This window comes from Grampus griseus (assembly GCF_964374135.1).
Source record: "Grampus griseus genome assembly, chromosome: X".
NCBI classification, from domain to species: Eukaryota; Metazoa; Chordata; class Mammalia; order Artiodactyla; family Delphinidae; genus Grampus; species Grampus griseus.
In genome coordinates, this window is record NC_138999.1 from 86,589,084 (window position 1) to 86,604,537 (window position 15,454).

The window sequence follows — 15,454 nt, forward strand, 5'->3', positions numbered from 1 at the left end:
AACACTCTATGACATAAATCACAGCAAGATCCTTTTTGACCCACCTCCTAGAGAAATGGAAATAAAAATAAACAAATTTGGACCTAATGAAACTTAAAAGCTTTTGCACAGGAAAAGAAACCATAAATAAGATGAAAAGACAACCCTCAGAATGGGAGAAAATATTTGCAAATGAAGCAACTGACAAAGGATTAACCTCCAAAATTTACAAGCAGCTCATGCAACTCAATATCAATAAAACAAACAACCCAATCCAAAAATGGGCAGAAGACCTAAATAGACATTTCTCCAAAGAAGATATACAGATTGCCAACAAACACATGAAAGAATGTTCAACATCACTAATCATTAGAGAAATGCAAATCAAAACTACAATGAGGTATCACCTCACACCAGTCAGAATGGCCATCATCAAAAAATCTACGAACAATAAATGCTGGAGAGGGTGTGGAGAAAAGGGAACCCTCTTTCACTGTTGGTGGGAATGTAAATTGATACAACCACTATGGAGAACAGTATGGAGGTTCCTTAAAAAACTACAAATAGAACTACCATATGACCCAGCAATCCCACTACTGGGCATATACCCTGAGAAAACCATAATTCAAAAAGAGTCATGTACCACAATGTTCATTGCAGCTCTACTTACAATAGCCAGGACATGAAAGCAACCTAAGTGTCCATCGACAGATGAATAGATAAAGAAGATGTGGCACATATATATACAATGGAATATTACTCAGCCATAAAAAGAAAGGCAATTGAGTTATTTGTAGTGAGGTAGATGGACCTAGAGTCTGTCATACAGAGTGAAGTAAGTCAGAAAGAGAAAAACAAATACCATATGCTAACACATATATATGGAATCTTAAAAAAAAAGGTCATAAAGAACCTGGGGGCAGGACAGGAATAAAGACACAGATGTAGAGAATGGACTTGAGGACACGGGGAGGGGAAAGGGTAAGCTGGGACGAAGTGAGAGAGTGGCATGGACTTATAAATACTACCAAATGTAAAATAGATAGCTAGTGGGAAGCAGCCTCATAGCACAGGGAGATCAGCTGGTGCTTTGTGAACACCTGGAGGGTTGGGATAGGGAGGGTGGGAGGGAGACGCAAGAGGGCGGAGATATGGGGATATATGTATATGTATAGCTGATTCACTTTGTTATAAAGCAGAAACTAACACACCATTGTAAAGCAATTATACTCCAATAAAGATGTTAAAAAAATTAAAAAAGAAAATAAAGCCATGTGGCTGGATGAATGCATCTGGAAAGATTCTGGATAGAGAAAAGTCAATGGACTGAGCTCTGGGTCACTCCACTGCTGAGAGGTTGGGGAGATAAACTGAGTAGAAGAGGAGGCTGGGTAGAAGTTTTTTGTACAAACTTCAGTTTCAGAGAAGTTACCATACATCAAATTGTGGAAAATCACATATTTACCACTGTATCAAGGGTCCAACTCCTTCCAAGCCTGTCTTTTAAAAGATTCTAGCCTTATTTTTCTTTCTGAATACTTCAAAGCATTTAAATAGAACAGTACTATTTTTTTCTTTTCTGTTACACAGTGGTTTCCTCACATTGTATAATTCTCCTAGTATAAAACTCGTCAAGTACTACACCAATAGTAATCAGCAATGGCTTTTCCATAAAGTTCATAATCTCATAACTACCTCATGCCTAAAAGGCTGAGTGACTTGAGGCCAGAAGCTTAATCTGGTTGGCATCTTTTATTCGTTTGGGCTGTTCACTTCCCTATCACACAGGAACTTTCTCCAGCTTCTTATGAGCTCACTGAACAAACGCCTCAAGACATCTGACAAGCCATACTCCCTCTTCTAAGTGCAACCCCCCTTCCTACCCACAAGAAGTACAGCATCTTCACATTTCCACTTTAAACTTTAGAAGTTTCCATCCAGAGACTCATGCCTTAAAAAGAGAGGAAGTACTTCCAACTAGGTCAAAGTTGCCATCAGGCATGCACTCTCAAAGCAAAGCTGTGTGAAAACTGGGCCTGGGGCAGACTGGGGACACTTAGTTTCAGGTCCAGGAGAACACAAAAGAGTGCCATTTCCTAGCATGGTAATGTCATTCATTAATTCAATTAACAAATATTAGCAAGCACCTAGGATGTGCCAGGCTCTGTTATGGATGCTGGGGTCCACTGGTGAATAAAACAGATGGCAATCCCTGCTCACATGGAACTTCCATTATGGAGGGGGGAGAGGAACAGACAATAAGAAAGAAAAATGAATAAAATACATAATATATTACATTAGAGTAATAAGGTAGGGAAGGGGCATACAGAATGTTCATGGAAGGGGTTATAAGCTTAAATAGGGTGGTTAAGAACGGCCTCACTAAGGTGACATTTAAATACAAACTCCGAGCTATCGGATTTCAAGTGCCTCAAAAAGGTGTCTTCTGTACTTCAATCCCACCATCACCTGATCTCAGGCCCTTGAAGGCATGGTATTCCCAGTTCCTAGCACAAATATTTGTTAATCTCTTGTGCTCAAGACAAAGGGAGCTCTGAGATGTAGACCTTGTACTCAGAGAGGTACCTTCCAGGTGGAAAACCAACTGAGAGAGGTGTTAAGGAATTTTCCTGAGGTGTAAACAAAGTGCTTTAGGACACAGAATAACTGGTAATTCTGCTTAGGGGAAGGAACTGTGTGTTCAGTAAGGCTGTTCCAAAGGAGGTGACTTTAGAGCTAAATCTTGAGATGAATATGAATTAATGGCAGGAGAGTGGTCATGGGTGGGAAAGTCTCTCTTCAGGGGGAAAAAAAAAAAGGAGTAACTTGAGCAAAGACCCAGAGATGGAATCAGAAAGGACATTTTCTTGTGGACTGTCCCTCCTTAAGGTACTCCATCCATCCCATGATAAAACAAGCACACACTCACCCTCAGGCTCTCTGTCCTGGCTGTTGGGAAATCCTTATCACTTTCCACACCCTCATTTCTCCCCTAGCCAGCAGGAAAAGAAAAAGTTGAGTCAGGCGCACATCCCTAGAATCCAGGGTCACCCTCTCTAACTTCAAGACAATTCCTTCTGAGTTGAGATCCCCGAAGGTTTCATTCAACTAGGTACACCCAGGGGTGTGTACTTATAGTGGCAACGTGGCAACCAGCCTCATGTTGGAAGTGAAGTGGGTAAGACATCAGTGAGGTAAGTGGTCCAAAGTCTCTGCAGTGCCTCTGAGGTGGAGTCAAGGACCAAAACTTAGGCTTCAGCTTGGAAGGGAAATTTTTAATCACTTAGTCCTCACCTGTGAGCTATTTAGTGTTCCTAACATCCAAGACAGCAGAGGTGGTGTGATAGGGGATAAGAACACAGTTCGGCAGTCAGATGGCCCAGCTCTGCCCCTCATTAGTTGGGTGATTTGAGACAAAGCACTTAAACTCTCAGAGTCTCCCTTTCATCATAGCATGCTTATAATTGTAGTGCCTAGCACATACACTTATCATTAGGATTATGTGAGATAATTATGTAAAGAATTTATCATAGTCCCTGGCTCAATGAATTCTAACAACCATGATTAGTAGCAGCCTTTAAGGGGAAAAGCTCAGAGAGTATCAACCAGAATGCCACAGGGAGGAATTGGGACATCGGGATTGACATATATACACTATTGATACCATGTATAAAATAGACAACTGATGGGAACCTACTATATAGCACAGGGAACTCTACTTAATGCACTGTGGGGTCCTAAATGGGAGGGAAATCCAAAAGGGAGGGGATATATGTATATGTACGGCTGATTCATGTTGCTGTGCAGCAGAAGCTAACACAACATTGTAAAGTAACTATACTCCAATAAAAATTAATTAAAAATAATAATAAACAATGTTTTTTTAAAAAAATCAGAATGCCACATACACTCACAGACCAATTGTCCCTGAACAGGCCTCCAAACTTCATTTCACTGCTCTAGCCTAGTGAGAGGCACCTGAAATTGTGCTACCAGAAATGTTCATCCCCTGCTAGGAAAAGTCTCACAAGCCAAGTTGGTGGTCTTTTTCTACTAGGACTTCCAGCAGGTGCTTTAAAAAAAAAAAAAAAACACCAACAGCTACAACTACAGCAGAAAACTTCACTAGGGCCTCAACTCTTTGCATTAAACATTGTTCTCTCCACAGACCAGCGGGTAAACACATAAGGTCATTAACACCTTAATATTAATGGATTTATGAGGGGTGGGGATGGGGAGCTGAAAGCAGAAAAGAAGCCAGTTAAAAATAGAAGGTACAAGATGTACTGAAGACTAATTTCTGGCACAAATGTACAAGGCCTAGGATCAACCCTGCCTAAAGCAGTATTCTGGAATGCTAGGTCCTCTGGTCCTGAAGAAGCTGGCAGGCTACTGGGGGAAGAAAACTTTGGTTGATGAGAAACATCACCTGTTTGAGTCACCAAAATTCTCACCAAATGATTTCACCACCAAAAAACCCAACCATTTTATTCAACGTTAAGGGCTGGAGGAACATCTTTTCTGCCCCTTTACAAACCATCACAGAAGACGGAAGCGTTCTGTGTCCCTTCTGAGGGCTGTGGGACCCTCCTCCAGAAGCGTACCCCCGCTGCCTGCTGGAAGGATGGCAAGATAAAGCGGCTCAGCTCCAGAGCACACAGCTGGGTCCCCAGCCCAAGCGCAGAAGGTGCCCACTGAGGCAGGGCTCGGGGCCAATCGGCCTCCAGCCTTTTAAGCTGCGGCGGATCCACCGTGGGCAGGGAAGCGGACGCCGCGAGGTCAGAGGTCCGGAAAGAGTGCGGGGCCCAGACCCCGCGCGACCGCCGGGCGCTTCTAGAGACACCCCCGAAAAGGTGACTCGACGCCCCGGAGGGTGCAGTTCCCGCTAGGAGCTCGGCCCCACCCCCGCCCCCAGGGCCAGCTCCCGGGAGGGGCCCCGGGCTCCGGAGGGCGGGAAAAGTCGGCCACTCTGAAGGAAGCAGAGCCCCGAGGAGCACAGCCCGTGGCGGCGACGGATGGGCCGGGGAAATGGTCAGGGGCGGCAGGGAGAAAGCAGAATGGTGGGGAGGGACCGCCCCAACAGACGGGAGTCAAAGAGTGGGGGGTGCGGTCCGCACAGGCGGACGGAGAGAGGTAACAGGGGATCAGCTAGGGACAAGGAGAGACTAGGAGAGCGGAAGGGGGTAGGGAAGCGCGCAGGTCCCCGAGATGGGGGTGGGGGCGCTTAGGCAGCGAAAAGGTACTGGGGGCCCAGGAGGCGTCCCGGACAGAGGGCGGAGGGGCGGTCGCGGACCACGGACCTACCTGTCACCTGCAACAGGTGCTGCGAGAAGGCGAGACGTCCCAGTACCGGATTCAGGGGAGGGTCTCCGAGTCCGGGAAGACCGCAACCCCACTCTGGCGGCTGGCCCTTCTTACCCTCCCGGGAGGCGGAAAAAGCTGCAACTTTCCCTGGAGCGGGGGAGGAGCTGGACTCTTAAAGGGGCCGCACAGCGCTCCGGGCTCCTTGGTAGGGGGCCGCGCCTAGCGAAGGGGAGCTCCGAGAGCTAAAGCCTTAAGGCACTGGAGGGATGCCGGCCCCGGTTAGCAAAGGGTGCTTGAAGCCTGTCGATAGCAGTCTAAGACTAGACCTGGGTTCCATTGGTGGTCACTCTCTCAGACGATACATCATCATTCTCTTCCGCTCAGCCTGAGCCAAAAGTTGTCAAATTGTTGTGTACTTCTAAGAAGATGAAGGCTCGAGACCGTATAACTTGGGAAGATAATGATACTATTCTGCTCCTTTGACTTTCCACTTTTTATAGCAAATAAAACTGTCTAAAATAGAAACGTTTTGGGGAAAGGACATAGACTAAATTCACACATGGACACAACTGGTTAAACTCACTAGTAATCAAAGAAGAGCAAATTAGAACCATAATGCAACTCTTTGGCAAAGGTTTTGTTTGTTTGTTTTTATAACACTTAATGAAGACAAAGTGTTCAAACAAGCTCTTTCATAATTGCTAGTAGGAGTGTATGTTGGTTTAAAACCCTTTTAGAAAGCATGTGAGCAATATATATCAATAGACTTTAAAATGTTTATATTTACCCAGTAATTACAGATTCCTCTCCCCCTCTCCCTCCCTCCCTCTCTCTCTTTCTCCATTCTTTTCATCAGCCATTAACCATGCTCAAGTCCCTCTCATCTGTCATAAGCAATTAAACATGCTCAAGTCTCTGCCATCTTAAAAAAAAAAATCCTCCCTACACACTAGGTACCTCTCCAGCTCCTCTTTATGGGCAATTTCTATTCCCTTACTTCTTACTCAGCAATTTGGCTTCCTTCCCCCAACACTCCACTGAAACTGTGCTCAACAAGATACCCAACCAATGACCTCCATGTCAAAAAAGCTATATTAAATAAATAAATAGGGCATTTTTCCCTTTTTATCTTCCTTGACCTCTCCCCTACATTTAACGCTGTTAACCATTTCCTCCTCCTTGAAAGTCTTCCTGTGGCATCTATGATGCCATACTCTTTTGCTTTCCCTCCTATCCCTTTGCCCTCTCCTCAGTCTCCTTTGCATATTCCACTTCTGCTATCTGACCTCTGAAAGCCAGACATTCTCAGGACTAGGCTACATATACTCTTTCCCTAAATGATCTTTCACTCATTTGGCATGAATTACACCATCTATATGGCCACCACTGTAATTTTGTAGTTCTATCCAGACCTCTTCACTGAGCTCTGCTTTCTTGGCAACTCCACTTGGACGTCTCAAACTCAACACATCCAGTCAAACATTTTCTCTTAAATTTGCTCCTCCTCCATTGTTTCTTATCTCAGTAGGTGACAACATGCCACCCAAGGCAAAAATTTTGCACCTAGCATAGTGCCTGGCATATAGTAAGTCCTCACTAATATTTGTATAATGAATGAATGAATGTTTCCTAAGGAAACAGAAAAGTACACAAACTTTTTGTACAATTATGTTAATCACAGTATTACTTAGAATAATAAAATACTAGGGAAAAAAACCCTAATGGTTCAATGGTTAAATAAATTATAGTATAGTCATAGAATATTATCTAGACAATAAAATGATATTTACACATAGATCATAATGACAGGAAAATGCTTATGCTCTAGTATTAATTGAAAGTAATATACATTAATATAAAATATGATCACAACAATTAGTGAATATGAGTAGATATGCATGGAAAAAATGCTAAAAAGAAATATGGAAAATATTAACAGTGACTATCTCTAGGTGGTGAAACTAAATGAAGTTTTTATTTTCCTCCTACTTTTTTGTATTTTTCAACTTTCTTATAATAAGCAAGTATGGCTTTGATAACATAGATTTTTTTGGAAAAATCTTAAAGGGGAAAGAAAAAAATCATTTTAATTCTAACAAATAAAACAGTAAAATTCAGCCTCCCGGCTTCTCCCCACAGTTTTCTTCCATACTTTAGCCCTTCAGTACCCCGCCCACAGCCTGAAGTGTGAAGAAGCCACTTCAAAAAGGAAATCCTTTTGTTTGGTCTAGCTTTGCCAGCTCAGCCCTCAGGGCCCCTCTGCTCAGCTCTGGGCTTTGAATGTGTTCACCTCCCTAACCTGGCCTGTGGGAACTCAGACCAAGCACTTCTCTGCTCCTTCTTTGCAGGTTGTCCTTGGTGGAGCTGGAAACACCCTCAGCCAGAAGGGACTTCAGAAAATATTTAGTCCAATCCCCTTATTCCTCAGCAAAACTTCCAAATATTATTTTATGTTTTTACTTCTTTCTACATGTGCAATTTCTAACTCTCCAAGGTCCACCTCGTTAAGAAGAATGTGAGGATCTGACTCCTTTACTGTAAGACAGTCTCACTGAACCAGCTACAAATACAGAGACAAACATAAACAATGAACCAAAACAAAGTTAGTCAGCGGCCTGTTTATACAGATTCTGTGCTTTGCAAACTGCTGTCAATTTCTGTTTGATCCTTCTTGTTTGCCAGGAGGATACTGTGCTCTAGTTCTTATGCCAAATATTGTGAGGGGTCCAATGCAAGCAAACTCAGACACTAACCCACTGCAACAATGTCAACAGGAATTTATGATTATCCTATGTAGAGTATGTAAGCTCCTGTCCCATAGTGAATGACGGATTCAATGAGTTGTTTCATTTTACCATGTTGAGGAAGTTCTGGCTGGTGCTAACTAATAAGACAGAGATTTTCCTCAGCCTTGGGTAACAGGATGCCTCAGTATTGAGCAATTACTCTCTTTTAAAAGTATTAAATATTTCAACTATCACATTTTGAGTGACGTAAGACTAACCTATATAAAAATTTCTATCACAGGAAGGGAAATCCCTGGCAGTCCAGTGGTTAGGACTCTGAGTGTCCACTGCAGGGGGCACGGGTTCAATCCCTGGTCTGGGAACCAAGATCCTGCATGCCTTGCAGTGCGGCCAAAAAAAGAAAAAAATAAATTAATTTTTTAAAATTTAATTTAAAAAAATAAATAAAAATTTCTATCATAAGAATATAAATTCTCTCAGTTAATCTATGTACTTTTATGTAATTCCAGTCACAACTCTAAATTTTCTAGGATTAAGATGAGAACTGAGTAATTCCAAATAACATTTGGAATAATTAACAGTAAAGAATAGACGATACATTTAAGGATGAGGGAAGACATTCTATCAGATAGTAAAGACAATTCAATGGAGAAAGTCTTTTAAAAATGATGCTGGAACAAGAAAACATTTTTTTTTCATATAAAAAAAATGAACCTGTACTTATACCTCACACTGTATACAGAGCTTAAACTCAAAATTAATCATAATGTAAATGTAAACTATAAATGTAAAATGTAAATGTATAATTTTTTTAGAGAAGAAAGCCATGGCAGAAAATCTTTATGACCTTGAGTCAGACAAAGTGTTCTTGGTATGGTATACAAAACACAATCTATAAATGAAAAGATTGATAAATTGCATTTCATTAAAAACTTTTGCTCTGTAACAGACAAGTCACAGAGAAAGCATATGAGACAGCATATCTTCCAACCACAAATTAGAGAACTCATACCTTGAAAATTTTTAAAAATTAAAAGCAACAATAATGAAACAATCAATTTTTTAAAAAAAATTAGATATAATATTTGAACAGACTCCTAACCAAAAAAGATATATGATGGCAAATGAGGACAGGAAAAGAAGCTCAACGCCATTAGTAACTAGGGAAATGCAAATTAAACAAAGGGCAGCACGAAGAAATTTTGGGTGACATCGGGATTTTCTGTATCCTGTCTTTGGTTGTGATTATCAGAATGTATCCATGTCTAAATCTCATAGAACTTTATACCAAAAAAAGGTTAATTTTATTTTATGTAATTATAATTTATTTTAATTATAATAAAGAAATGAATTGATAAATAAAAATTTATATCCAAAAATATTAAATATTTCAATGTATAAAAATAATATAACAAGCATATGCCAACTACCCAGCTTAAGAAATAAGGCATTATCAATACAATAAAAGCCCTCTGTATACACCTCGATCCCAAGGTTTTCACTGTCCCAGATTTCATCTTGATCGTTTCCATGTATATCTTTATACATTTTTTGCATATTTGTCTATCCCTAAACAATATGTAGTACTGTACATAAGTAGTATCACTCTGTATGTACCTTCTGCAATTTGCTGTCCTTACTCAACAGTATGCTTAGGAGATTTACCCCTGTAGCTTTAATTCATTCATTTTCACTGCTAGAGAGCATTCCAGGCATAAAAGTATTCTATCTTATACATGTGTTCTCCTATTGATCAGGTACTTTCAAATTGCCAAAGTCTTAATTCTTAGGATTCTAGCACACTCCCTCTATTTCTGGTTGGATAATAATTTACTTTTGTAAAAAACAACAACAACAAAGAAAAAGCAGGCTTCCTGACAAAGCAAATTTAGTGCACTAGTGAGTATAGGTTGTAAAAAGTAGACTCAGTCTCTTATTCATGCAAGATCAGGGTTTCTCCACCTCCACACTATCGAGCTTTGGACCAGCTAATGCTTTGTTGCTGGGAGGTGTCCTGTGCATTGTAGGATATTTAGTAGCATCTCTGGCCTCTACCCACTAGATGCCAGTAGTGATAACCAAAAACGTCTCCATATATTGCAAAACGTCCTCAGTTGAGGACCACAGGTCAAGAGGTACTGAGTACCCATTACATGAGAAGCACGTTAGCAGGTGCTATGGAAAGAAAGATGAATAAACATTGAGAAAAAGTCCCTTTATTCAAAGATATATATTGAGCATCTACTACATGCAAAGTATACTGTGCTAGGCATGGAGATTTTGGTGACCCTTTCCTCAAGGAGTTCAGTTTATTGCATAGGGTGAAGGGAAGCAGACAAACCATAAACATAAAATTATAATACAATGTGGAAAGTACAAAGCTGGGGAGATGCACAGGATATGTGGGAGCACCTAGGAAGGCCACTTACACCAGACTGGTAGGGAGTGGTCAGTGAAGGGTCCCTGCAAAAAGTAATACCTTCTCTGAAACTTAAAAAAAATGAGTAGGAATTAGCTAGACCAAAAAGGGAATTTCAGGCAAAAGAACAGCATAGGCAAAAACAAAAAGGCGAGAAACACTAGGTCTATGCAAAGGAAGTACAGGAAAATTGGTGTTGGCTGGAGCAGAAAATGTAAGGGAGAAGTGATCATAGATGAGGCTAGAAAGATGGCGTATTAGTTTTCTAGGGCTGCCGTAACAAAGTACCACAAAGTGAGTGGCTTAAACAACAGAAACTTATTGCCTCAGTTCTAGAGGCTAGAAATCTGAGATCAGGTGTCTGCAGGACTACTTCTTTCTGAGAACTGTGAGAAAAAAAAAAAAGCAGTTCCACTTTCCCAGCCTCTGGTGGTCTGTCGGCAATCTTAAGGGTTTCTTGGCTTATAGAAGCATCACCCTGATCCCTGCCTTCATCTTCACATGACATTCTCTTGGTTTATGTGTCCCTGTGTCCAAAATTTCCCTTTTCATAAAGACAGTAGTCATATTGCATTAGGGCCTACCCTAATGACCTCATCTTAACTAATTACATCTGCAATGACCCAGTTTCTAAATTAGAACACATTCTAAGGTACTGGGGCTTAGGACTTCAACATATGAATGTTGGGAGGGATATAATTCAACCCATAACAGATGGGTAGGGATTAGAACTTCAGAGGTCTTGTAAGTCATGTTAAGGAATTTGGACTTTATTCAGTAGCTGGTCACAGCCATTCAAGGAGGCCTGGAGTTCTCTATCATTTTTGGTGACGTCACTCAAATTATTTTTCATTCTTTTTATGGCTGAATAATATTCCACTGTATGGATAAGCCAGGTTTTGCTTATCCATTCATCAGTTGATGGATATTTGGGTTATTTCAACATTTTGGCTATTATGAATAATGCTGATATAAACATTCATGTATGAGGTTTTTTTGAACATATGTTTTCAAACCTCTTATGTACATACCTAGGAGTGGAGTTACTGGGTCATAGTAACTATGTTTAACCTTTCAAGGAATAGCCAGATTTCTTTTCAAAGTGGCTGTACCATTTTACATCCCCACCAGCAATGTATGAGGGTTCCAATTTATCCACATCCTTTGTAACAGTGATTATTATTGGTTTTTTGATTAGACGTCCCAGTGGATGTGAAATGATATCTCACTGTAGTTTTGATTTGCACTTCCCTAATAACTAATGATGTTGACCACCTTTTCATGTACTTACTAGCCATTAGTATATCTTCTTTGAAGAAATGCCTATTCAAACCCTTTGTCCATTTCTAAATTGGGTTGTCTTTTATTATTGAATTGTAAATGTTCTTTATATTCACTACTTAATACTCTTGAAAAGAGAGAGTGGGTTGGGGGAACGGAGAAGGGAGAAGAACATTGTTAGAAGAAGTGGCATGGAGTTGTATGCAGATGTTAACAGCTGGTTTTGCTGTTTGATTCAAGAGGAGAGTCCAGGTCAGGGGAAAATGTACTGAATTGTATTGAGGATGGGTCGTTTGTGGTCATGGCCAAAATAAATAAGTGCAGAACTGGTTTGTTCTTGGGAGGTTGATAACTTTTAAGACCTGTTCTGAGTGGTCATTTATTCTAATAAAAGCATCTCTGAAGGAAGGAAAACCATTACTTACCAGGATATGAAAGCAAAAGATAGGGGCACCTTTTTACAAAATGTAATGACCATATGTGTTCTATTTTCCTTTGCCACTCCAGCAATGTTTGATGCTATTGCCCGCTCCTTCCTTATTAAAGTCTCCTATGGTTTCTGGAATATCATAGCTTCCTGGTTCTCCTATCTCTCACTGTCTTTCTTACTCTTCTCAGACCCCACTTTCTCTGCCTACACCTTAACATTTAAGACTTAATCATCACATTAATTTATTCAGGAGAAGTCTGAGGGCACTAACATTTACTAGTGCCTGTTAAATGTACTGTTTTTAGGAGCTGGAAATGCAGCGCTAAACAAACAAAAAAGATCTTGCACACATGGAGCTTAACATTCTAAGTTAAAGAAAAATAAACAGTAGCACAGTAGCAAACACACATAGCACTTACTATTATTCTAATTACTGTTCTAAGATATTAATCTAAGACACACACACACATTTAGTCCTCACAAAAATCCTATGATGTAGATATCATTACTACTCCAATTTTACAAATAAAGAAACTGAGGCACAGAGAGGTCAAATGGTTAAGTCGGGATTTGAAGCCAGACAGTATGGCTCCAGCATCCATGTTCTTAACTAGTACTTTATATTGCTTCTCAGTAATAAATAAACACATCAAATAAGACTTACTAAGAGGTAGCTAAACTGGTATTTTAATTATCATTATTCACCAGTCACCTCCATTCCATACAGGAGAATTCTAGAAATTAATTGGAGGAAGAGAAAGAGAATTTTTTGCAGAGAATTCATGGGAGTAGAAGGCACTATCGTTCCCCTGCTCAAGCCAAGCAAAAAGGTCTCTGTTAAACCTTTCAAGAGGGGAGACTGGTATCTTAATCCCAGGCAGAAGGCTTGCTGCACTACAGAAATTTTTAGGCCTGCCTGTGTAGACACTGAAGCAGGAAGAGTTCATGGGAGAACTTCACATGTGTCCTGTGGTGTCTGAATAAGATAGAAACTTGTCCTTGACTTTTACTTGAAGAAATCTGAAGGCAGAAGGCTGATTAAAGTTGTTCACAGCAGCAGGACAAAGAAAAAGGTCTAGACTTCCTAGGGACCATGTTGTCTATGGGCCAGGTAGTTTCCTCAGAATGTATCTGGCAACTCCAGCAGAAGAATAAGGATCCTATGAGAATAAAGTTGTATGGGTGAGAGCCACGGGGGGAAGACAGTCAGAGAGTACATTGTTCCCATCAGGAATGGTGCAGGGAGGAGGTCCACTGAGGGAATGGGAAGTGAAGGAGTCTCTGAAGAAACCACAAAAGCACATTACAAGAAAAGGCAGGGGGGAGGGAGAAGATGGTGGAAGAGTAAGATCACCTTCCTCCCCACAGATACATTAGAAATACATCTACACGTGGAACTGCTCCTATAGAACACCGACTGATCGCTGGCAGAAGACCTCGGACCTCCCAAAAGGCTCTTGGAACTCCAGCAAGGCGTCAGGGCTGTGCCTCTGAGGTGGGAGAGCCAACTACAGGACACTGGTCCACAAGACACCTCCCAGCTCCACGTATTGTGAAACGGCGAAAATCTGCCAGAGATCTCGATCTCAACACCAACACCCAGCTTCACTCAACAACCAGCAAGCTAGAGTGCTGCACACCCTATGCCAAACAACTAGCAAGGCAGGAACACAACCCCACCCATTAGCAGAGAGGCTGCCTAAAATCATAATAAGGCCACAGACACCCCAAAACACACCACTAGACGTGGAACTGCCCACCAGAAAGACAAGATCCAGCCTCATCCACCAGAACATAGGCACTAGTACCCTCCACCAGGAAACCTACACAACCCACTGAACCAACCTTAGACACTGGGGACAGACAACAAAAACAACGGGAACTATGAACCTGCAGCCAGTGAAAAGGAGACCCCAAACACAGTAAGATAAGCAAAATGAAAAGAGAGAAAAACACAGAGCAGATGAAGGAGCAAGGTAAAAACCCACCAGACCTAACAAATGAAGAGGAAACAGGCAGTCTACCTGAAAAAGAATTCAGAATAATGATAGTAAAGATATCCAAAATCTTGGAAATAGAATACAGAAAATGCAAGAAACATTTAACAAGGACCTAGAAGAACTAAAGAGCAGACAAGCAACGATGAACAACACAATAAATGAAATAAAAAATACTCTAGAAGGGATCAATAGCAGAATAACTGAAGCAGAAGAATGGATAAGTGATGTGGAAGATAAAATAGTGGAAATAACTACTGTAGAGCAGAATAAAGAAAAAGGAATGAAAAGAACTGAGGACAGTCTCAGAGACCTCTGGGACAACATTAAACACACCAACATTCGAATTATAGAGGTCCCAGAAGAAGAAGAGAAAAAGAAAGGGACTGAGAAAATATTTGAAGAGATTATAGTTGAAAACTTCCCTAATATGGGAAAGGAAATAGTTAATCAAGTCCAGGAAGCACAGAGAGTCCCATACAGGATAAATCCAAGGAGAAACAAGCCAAGACACCTATTAATCAAACTATCAAAAATTAAATACAAAGAAAACATATTAAAAGTGGCAAGGGAAAAACAACAAATAACACACAAGGGAATCCCCATAAAGTTAACAGCTGATCTTTCAGCAGAAACTCTACAAGCCAGAAGGGACTGGCAGGACATATTTAAAGTGATGAAGGAGAAAAACCTACAACCAAGATTACTCTACCCAGCAAGGATCCCATTCAGATATGATGGAGAAATTAAAACCTTTACAGACAAGCAAAAGTTGAGAGAGTTCAGCACCACCAAACCAGGTTTACAACAAATGCTAAAGGAACTTCTCTAGGCAAGAAACACAAGAGGAGGAAAAGATCGACAATAACAAACCCAAAACAATTAAGAAAATGGGAATAGGAACATACACGTCGATAATTACCTTATGTAAATGGATTAAATGCTCCCACCAAAACACACAGACTGGCTGAATGGATACAAAAACAAGACCTGTATATATGCTGTCTACAAGAGACCCACTTCAGACCTAGAGACACATACAGACTGAAAGTGAGGGGATGGAAAAAGATATTCCATGCAAATGGAAATCAGAGGAAAGCTGGAGTAGCAATTCTCATATCAGACAAAATAGACTTTAAAGTAAAGACTATTCCAAGACACAAAGAAGGACACTACATAATGATCAAGGGATCGATCCAAGAAGAAGATATAACAGTTGTAAATATTTATGCACCCAACATAGGAGCACCTCAAAACATAAGGCAAGTACTAACAGCCATAAAAGGGGAAATCGACA

The 15,454-nt window shown here is 40.8% G+C and overlaps 1 protein-coding gene across 1 annotated transcript in view; it reads right to left on the reverse strand.

Annotated features, from left to right (window-relative positions):
* Positions 1-5,382, reverse strand: part of SYTL4 (synaptotagmin like 4) — a 67,956-nt gene extending 62,574 nt beyond the window's left edge. Inside the window, exon 1 of the mRNA XM_082680842.1 lies at positions 5,284-5,382. The gene's annotated coding sequence lies outside the window, so the exon portion shown is untranslated. The remainder of the gene's footprint in view (positions 1-5,283) is intronic.
* Positions 5,383-15,454: the final 10,072 nt, after the last annotated feature.